The sequence below is a fragment of the Chinchilla lanigera genome, unplaced genomic scaffold (genome assembly GCF_000276665.1).
Source record: "Chinchilla lanigera isolate Chin_1 unplaced genomic scaffold, ChiLan1.0 scaffold00024, whole genome shotgun sequence".
Classification (NCBI taxonomy): Eukaryota; Metazoa; Chordata; class Mammalia; order Rodentia; family Chinchillidae; genus Chinchilla; species Chinchilla lanigera.
This window is the reverse complement of record NW_004955425.1, coordinates 1,391,155-1,400,227: the sequence shown is the minus strand read 5'-3', so window position 1 is coordinate 1,400,227 and position 9,073 is coordinate 1,391,155.

Below are 9,073 nucleotides of genomic sequence, written 5' to 3'. Positions count from 1 at the left end.
TTTGTCACAAGAAAAGTTTAAATGACTAGACCTGGTTCAGGCCTTCCCTTGTGAAACCGTGTATTTTCATTTCGGTCTCCATAGGCTTAAAAACTGGCTTTTCTCTTATAAAAAGACAATTTATGTTTTGTAAAATCTGCTTTATGAAATCAAACAAAGGCAAATAAATAAAAGTGTCTCCTTTTTGCTTGGTTAATATAGATTTATTGAAGGGACTCATATACATTTCCAAGGTTGTATCATGTTTTATTCCCAAAATGTAGACAAAGGAACAGATTCACAAACACAGGCCCCCTGTAACATCCAGAAGAAGCCAATATGTAAGGCTGGGCGGCGGGGACCTCAGAGTCACGGTAATTGTCCCCATTTTTCTGGCCCAGCACTTCTAGTTGGGACGCCCACAGACTTGCTAATGCGCCGCTTTGTAACCCGCGGCGCCGCGTGAAAGGCGGGGAAGGTAACCTGACTGCGGAGCCGGGACGGCGCGGGAGGGGCGCCTGCCTGGCCAGTGGGGAGGTCGGACGCGCAGCGACGCAGTCACCCCACCGACCTCGGACCACCGGCCCGATTCAGAGGCGGAATGTGGGCGGGCAGACGCCTCGGGCGCCCCAGCCGAGCTTAACCCTGTGCGTGCCCGCGTGGTGGGACTCAGGGAGCCTTGCTCCTCGCACCGAGCTCCGAGCTCCTCCAGGCTCACGGGACTGAGCTGCGACCTCTATGCGCACGCATGATTATTTTTTTGGAATCGCTATTTTTAAAAATCTCAACATTTAATCACGGTTGTTTACTTTTCAAGGAACTGCATATTCTCAACCTCCGTTCTGGTAATTTACACTCTAAAGTGATGGTGTTGGAAGTTACTGATGGCGCTAACAAAAGGAACCACAACCAGACTTAGTGACACAAGCCTGTAATCCCAATACTCTGGAGGCGGAGTCAGGAGGATTGCTGCTTTTTCTAGGCCAGGAGCTACATCGTGAGTGCAAGGCCAGCCTGAACTAGAAAGCAAGACCTTGTCTCAAACAAAAAAAATAGGCAAGGGGTTGGGAGAGAGGCTGGCGGAGACCGTGCCTAGACAGGCTAAAACTGCAGATCATCAGAGTCCATGTTTGCAGCACCATATGGGCCCTCTGAGACACTGGCACGGCCAGAGCTCTCCTTTCATTCAATAGATATGAACCTATATTTTTGAGAGGTGTTTCACCTGTCGGTTCACTTTTCAGTGTTCCTGCTTTCTCGGTTCACAAGTCCTTGGGTAGAAACGGACTTCCTGCCAGAGCTGTGTATTAGGCACAAGGCTACCTGCTAACCTCCCAAATTTAAAGACCCAATCCAAGTTAATAGTTAGTGACTCTTGGAGAGCACATAGCAGCTAGCTCTTCTGTTGAGGCCATAGAGCACTACCAACCATCCCCACCTAGGAGTCAGAGAATCAAATCAGTGCCAAACCAGTGGTTTCCACGTGTTTAGAATCCCCAGACCAATAAATCTAACACATTTTGAGACAAAAGGTCATCACTTTATTACTTTGCCAAGTGGGAACATTAAACTTTTAAACTATCGTCTGTAATACTAGCATCATCTTTCTTTTAAAAAAGAAAGGATATTTCAAACCCGACTCCTTCCACCTCTATTAAAGATTCGGAAGGCTGTAATCTAAGAATAGCCTTTAATCTGATTAATTTAGCACTATCACAATTCACTAGGTTGACCTTAATTTTCTCACTTTAAGGGAGGTTGATGTAAGGGTCATCATGAACCGACTGAAGGCTTGTCCACCTAGGTCAGTATCATCATTTTACCAATAAGGTGCTGATTCATCAGACTCATCTTTATGACGAGTTACTATGACGGAGTCTGTAAGCCAAGATAGAAGGTATTACACCCACCTGACAAACTCGCACACTGGCGTCCCCTACTCACGGGGGAACCCTGAGGCATCTAGAAGACTGTAGATGCAGGACTGGTAGAAAGTCACACTGAGCATAAACAGTGGATTCCTGAGGATGGAAGAGGTATTAGGAGAGAGTGGTGTTCAAGGTCTGTGGTCTGACAATGGGACAGCTGTGCAGCACTGGAAAAACCTTGGTTCAAGTTCTAGCTTTACTCTGTGTCCTTGGGCTGGGGATTTAGCTCAGCGGCAAAGCGCCTGCCTAGCAAGCGCAAGGTCGTGAGTTCGGTCCCCGGTACCGGAGAAAAACCAAAAAAAAAAAAAAAAAGGAATACTCTGTGTCCTTGGAGAAGTCACTAAGTATCTCAACCTGATTCCTCAGCCGTGTAATGCTGCCTTACAATATATACGCGAGGATGTATAAGAAAATGCTTTGTAGATTACTACTGAGAACATATAAAGAACTCAAAAAAATCAGACCTCCCAAATTTATTTATTTATTTATTTTATTTATTTTTTTTTTTTTTAGGAGATTATCAAGAGTTGTTGTATTATACTTTGGTATCTTCAAAGTGGCTTCTAAAGAAAATAAATAGAGCTATACATGAGTGACCTACTGAAAAATCATTAACACTTCTCAATGGTTGTTGTAGGAAACACATAATAATAAACATACATCCATTTATGAAATAGGATAGGAACATTACAAACTTTACACAGTTATGGATAGATTAGTAGGAAAATATCAATGGCTGCTGTAATACGTGGTGGTATCTTCAGAGTGGTTTCTCAGGAAGACAGAGATATGCAAGAGGGACCTATTAAGGAGTTACAGCCTAAGGGTTGTCAAAAATAGCATATTACCTCCTCACCAGTGACTCCTTTCACTGAGGTGTGATGGCTGGAAGGAAGGCCAGGATTGAAAAGAAGGACCGAGAGACTTGCACCTGTGTCTAGCAACAGGCTGTTTTCTTGTTCCTCCATAGTCATGATTACCCAGGGCTCCTCGATGGAGGTGACGGTCCGGCCAGAGGGAGAAGGCACACCATGCCCCAAGCCCTCTCATTCCTGTTGGACTAACTGGTAGCATGGGTCTGAGCTCTGGGGCCTCCACCTCAGAGGGCAGACCGATCTCCAGTGCAGACCTCCCAAATTTAAAGACCCTATCCAAAAACGGGCATCTGAGATGAATATACATGTCTCAGAGGAAGAAGCACAAACAAATAAATGTATGAAAAAATGTTCAACATCATTGGTCATTCAAGAGATGCAAATTAAAACAACACTGAGATTCCATCCCACCCCAGAAAGAATGGCCATTATCAAGAAATCAATCAATAACAAATTCTGGAAGAGCTGTGGGGAAAAAGGAATCCTTCTCCACTGTTAGTGTAGACTGGTGAAACCACTGTGGAAATCAGTGTGGAGGTCCCTTAAAAACCAAGGACTATACCAGGAAGCATAACAATCAACAACAAATGCTGTTTTACTTCTTGCACGGTTCTGGCACAACATAAACTAAAACCTTAAACATCCACTTTTGTGTCAGCATTGTTTATTTATTTATTTATTTATTGGTACCAGGAATTGAACTCACAACCTTGTACTTGCCAGGCAGATGCTATGGCACTGAGCCATATTTCTGGCCCCAGATAGCAGTGTTTAGACCCAGGGAAATGTTTCTTCAGATTTCTTAGGAGATTTTTTTGTTTCTTTTTCATACCAGAAATTGAACTCAGGACCTCGTGCTTGACTGGAAAGTGCCGTGCCGCTGAGCTATATCCCCAGCCCATTTCATATTTCTTGACCTGTGTCCTCCAAACAAAAAGGTAACTGAATGCTCCTGATGTTGGCAATTGATTTATTACAGTACGAGGAAGAATTTGCCAGCAGAAACCCTTAGGTTACAGAAGACGTAAATTAACTTGTCAAGTGTTTCCTCTCAGCAGGAATCCAGCAGATTCCTGTACTGTACTGTACTACTGTATTTCTGAATAGTGCCAAGAGGCCACTTTCTTGCTTCTCTCCTGTGCCCACAGCCCAGGTTATACTCAGATTCGTGATCCTCCTACCTCACTCTCTCAGCACTGGGATTATAGGCATATGCCACTGCACTCTGCTAAAAAATGTACATTTTTAAAATAAAGACCATCAAATTTAGTTGGGTGTGGTGATACAGTACATATAATCCAAGCTACTTGGGAGACTGAGGCAGCCTGGGCAATTTAGCAAGACCCTGTCTTCAAGTTAAAAAATAAAAAGCATTGTAGCTCAGTGTTCCCCGGGTTTAATCCACAGTATTGCCAAAAACAAACAAACAAACAAACCACTAAATTGTACGCACACCAAATATTATTACATTTATTTATTTGTCTATTTACTTTGCAGTGCTGGTGATCAAATGGAAGGCCTTGAGCATGTTAGCCTAGCATTCTTACCACTGAGTATAATCTACCACTAAGCCACATCTCCAGTCTCATATTCTAGTTTTTATCCCTTAGTTCTGAGTACTAACCAGCATTGTAATGGGAGCCTGGCCTGTTGGCACACACCTGTAATTCCAGCACTCAGGAGCTCAGAAGGCTGAGGCAGGAGGCTCTTGAGTTTGAGGCCAGTCAGGGCCACAGAGTGAGTTCAAGGCCAGTCTGGAATACAAAGCAAGATGATATCTCAAAAAAAAAAAAAAAGTTGTAATACCAAAATGAAATTCAGTATAGAAAAGCAACTGAATGGGAGAGAGGGGTGTAGCAAGTTTCAAAGTGGCCTGTTTAGTTTAGATTTTTTTTAAACTGTAGGATATGATTGTATTAAATATGCAAACAGGACCCTGGAAATTTTTTATTTAGTGAAGATTCAGTTACTTATCAAAATTAATTTTGATTAAAAGTTAATCCTATCAATCTGCAGCTTGAACAAGTAGATGAAAAAGTTTGCACCTCCAAATTAGTGTCGTTATTGTTATATTGGAGTTAAGCCCAAGGTCTCAGATATGCTAAGCAAGTGCTCTACCACTGAGCTGCATCCCCAACACTCCAAATTCTAACTCAGTGGAGATGGAATGACAAAGCAAAGCAATAAGAACAAAAAAGAATTATTCCTATTAAATCACAACTCAGCTCAAATGCTACTTTGGACTGTTTATTGGGAAATGAAGAAATTTACATCCATGAAATTGGCAAGCTGGATAAAGAAGAAGAGAACCCTTAAGCTTTACATAGTGGACAAGCACCCTGGGAAATGGGCACCACAGCATTCTGGCAGCAAGAAAATGTGTCAAGCAAAACAGAATTTGATTCAAATGAATGATTATCCAATTTTCCATTGAATAAACATAGCAGAAAGTTTAATATTTCATTTTACATCAAATTCCTGCAGATGGAGAAACTAGAAATTAGTTTTCATACGCTAAGCACAAAGACATAATAATCTGCAGCTACTCTTCTTAGGTTTCACAATCAAATTTAAGATTAGCTTTGATCAGTGAAGAAACTTGTGAAAGAACACATTTAAATTCCTCTTAAAAGAATACGACTGTTACTTGTTCATTAAGGAAGGAAGAAGGGGAGGGAGAGAGAGAGAGGGAGAGGGAGAGGTAAAAAGAGAAGTTGGAAAAGAAAATGCCCTGTGTGGGAGTCTGGTAGCTAGTGCTTGTAATCCCAGTTCTCTGGAGGCTGAGGCAAGAGCATTTCGAGTTCAAGGCCAGCTTAAGCTACATATGGAGACCCGATTTCAAAAACAAAACAGAAACTATGACAGTGTCTTAGTTACTTTTCTCACTGCTAATATAAAATACCCAGCACCCAAAATTAAAGGAGGAAAATTTATTTAGCTCACAGAGTGTAGAGGTTTCAGTTTGTAGTTGGCTGGTCCCAAGGCGGAGTGGCATGGCAGAGAAGCATGGCAAAGGAGCATCACGGGGGAGAAAGAGTTCATGGTGGGCAAAAGACAGCAAAAACAAGCAACCAGTAACAAGGCACAACAGTTGCTTCTTTCTGCCCCTTTTGTATTCTAGCTAGGCTACCTGGTTTAGATGGGTGCCGAACCAATCAGTGGACTAGTCCTAGTACCCTTAATCCTAGCACTCTTAATTCTAGCATTGCACCATGAGTCAATTACACACTCTAGATCCAGCCACCTCTGAAAAAGCCCCACCTATGACCACATGAGGCTTTGAGGAGACATCTAGACACAAGCCATAATGAACAGCAGCATGCAATTACTAGAATTTAAAAAAAGACTGAATAAACAGCAATTGATAGATTCACAAGGACAACTAAATGACAATATAAAACACTGATGTGACAGTCCTAAAATGATAATACATATCCATGCTTAGCCACATATTTTGACAATTTTTATGGCACTAGCAGCACAATATTTACATGACACTACAGATAATAATTTACAGAAAACAATGGGAAATTTCTAGATTTAGTAAAAATTATTTCAAAAAATACAATAGTCAAACATGAAAGAAAATTTAGAAAAATAAATGATCGCTGTGTAGGATGAAGAATTCAAACTGAAATTATTTACTGGGCAGTAAAGTAAGAGAAAATCATAACTGTGTTTTGAAAAAGTGAGTAATACTCAGTTCAGCGAGTCTGTAATAAGAACAAAAGTCCTGTTGAATAAGTAACACTTATTCATACGGTGATCTGACACAGGAATCTGACAGAAGATGTAAACAAGAAAACCAAATTAGTGTTTCATTCATTGCACACCTATGGTTAAAAAACATAAATTCTGCTAGGTGAGATGGCACAGACCTGTCATCACTCTGGGAAGCTGAAACAGAAGGATTGCAAGTTCAAGCCCAGACGAGGCAATTTAACAATTCAGTGAGAACTTAAAGTTTATAAAGGGTTGGGGTTGTGGCTCAGTGCGAATCTCCTGGATTCAGTGCTGTACCACATACACACAAAAAACATCCAAAGAACTAGAAGAGAGAGGCTGGGGGTGTAGCTCAACAATAAGCCACTTATCTGCCCCCCAAAACAGTTTTTTAAAATAATGACAAATAAATAAGGACTCTTATATCTAAAGCAGATTGTACTATATGTATTTTCCTATTAATGGTGTTTATAGAAATCTATTTTTGAAATTGATCTCTGGGGAAATGCAAACGAAAGCAACACTGCAATGCTATCTCATCCCAGTCAGAAAGAATATTATCAAGTATATAAAAAATAAAGCCAGGTGTGATGGCTCACGCCTGTAGTCCCAACACTTGGGAGGCTGAGGCAGGAGGATCATTGTGAGTCTGAGGCCAGCCTGGGCTACATAGTGAGTTCAAATCCAGCCTGCACAACAATGTGAGATCTTGTTTCAAAGAAGGAGAAGGAGAGAAGAAGGGGAAGAAAAGGAGGAAGAAGAAGACAAAAATTAATAAATATTGGGGAGGCTGGAGCAAAGATAGGAATCCTTCCACACTGCTGGTGCGAATGTCAGTTAGTATAGCCACTATGGAAATGACTATGGAGGGTTCTCAAAAGACTGAAAATACCATTTGATCCAGCTATACCAGGCAAAGAAATGCGAGTCAGCATCCTATGGAGTTACCTGCATATACATGTTTACGGCCACACAATTCACAATACCAAGATATAGACCCAGCCCAGATACGCACCAACATGAATGGATAAAGAAAATGTTGTACATGTACACAAGGGAATGTTATTCAGCCTTGCGAAGAATTAACTTCTGTTAATTACAGGAAAAATAGATGGCTGCTAGGCATGGTAGTGCACATCTGTAGTCCCAGCACTCGGGAGGCTGAGGCAGGAAGATCATTGTGAGTTCGAGGCCAGCCTGGGCTACAAAATGAGCTCAAGGCCAGCCTGAACTGCACAGTGAGACCCTGTCTCAAAACGACAAAAAAAAAAAAAAGTGAACAAAATGACTTTTCCCTTTAAAAAGTCCATCTGTATATAAATATTTCATTGTTACACCATGATATCTATTAGTGCTGGATACATACAATATATTTCCCGGCTCCTGATTTCAATTCACTGCTGTGGATTGAACCCAGGGCCTCATACATACTAAGCATGTACTCTACCACTGAACTCCCCCCATAGCCCCTTGACTTTATATGAAATGAGAAATTCTTTGTCTAAACCAGGTGGAGCATAATAAATAATCCTTCCTCCCCCCCAAAAAAATGTTGCTCAAACAATTAGACTTAATCTAGTTCAGATAAAAAATGCATGACATAAGTGAAAGGGCAGAACATCCTTAAATAAAGAGCAAATTGGTGTTGGTGGAAAATGAAATTAATGGTAAATTTACACTATCTTTTTTTCTTGAAAAATTGGGTTTATTGATTTTTAAATTGCCCATAGTTGTTACAAAAAGTTCTTTTTCTTTTAAGCAAATTCATACAACGAAAGAGAGACAGTGACAGTTAGTGACCAGCAAGAGAAATAATAATTACATTCATCTTACTGTGCCTGTGTGCCAGTTCTGGCCAGGTACCTATTTGATGTATCACTTGCTATTAACAGTGTTATCAAAAGCTCATGGGGTTAGCGATATAGCTCAGGGGTAGAGATTGCTTGGCTAACATGCATGAGATCTTGGGTTCAGTTCCCAGTACCACAAAAAAAAAAATTATTCCAACAATATTTCATTTTTAAAGGAGTAAGAAAAAATAAAAGGAATGAGAAAAAAATTTAATATCAGAGAAACTTTGTTACTTAATTTGTTTTTTGTTTTGGTTTTTTTTCCAGTACCAGGAATTGAACTCATGACCTTGTGCTTGCCAGGCAGGCACTGTGCCACCGAGCTAAATCCCCAGCACCTGTCACTTAATTTGAATGAAAATGCACATAACATATAAACAAAAGTAGCATTTCAATAAAACAAAAAAACAGCCATGCTTAGTGGCACACACCTGTAATCTCAGCACTCAGAAGGCTGAGGCAGCAGGATCACAGCGAATTCAAGGCTAGTCTGGGCTACATAATCAGGTTCAAGGCCAGCCTGTGCTATACAGCAAGACCCTGTCTCAAAAACAAAACAAAACAAAAAAAGGAACAAAGTAAATGATTGCATGACTTTGAAGGAAAATATTAAAATATAAATAACCTTGAAGCTAATTTAGCCAGGTGCAATAGTGCACGCCTGTAATCCCAGCACTCGGGAGGCAGGAGGATCATTGTGAGTTCAAGGCCAGCCTGG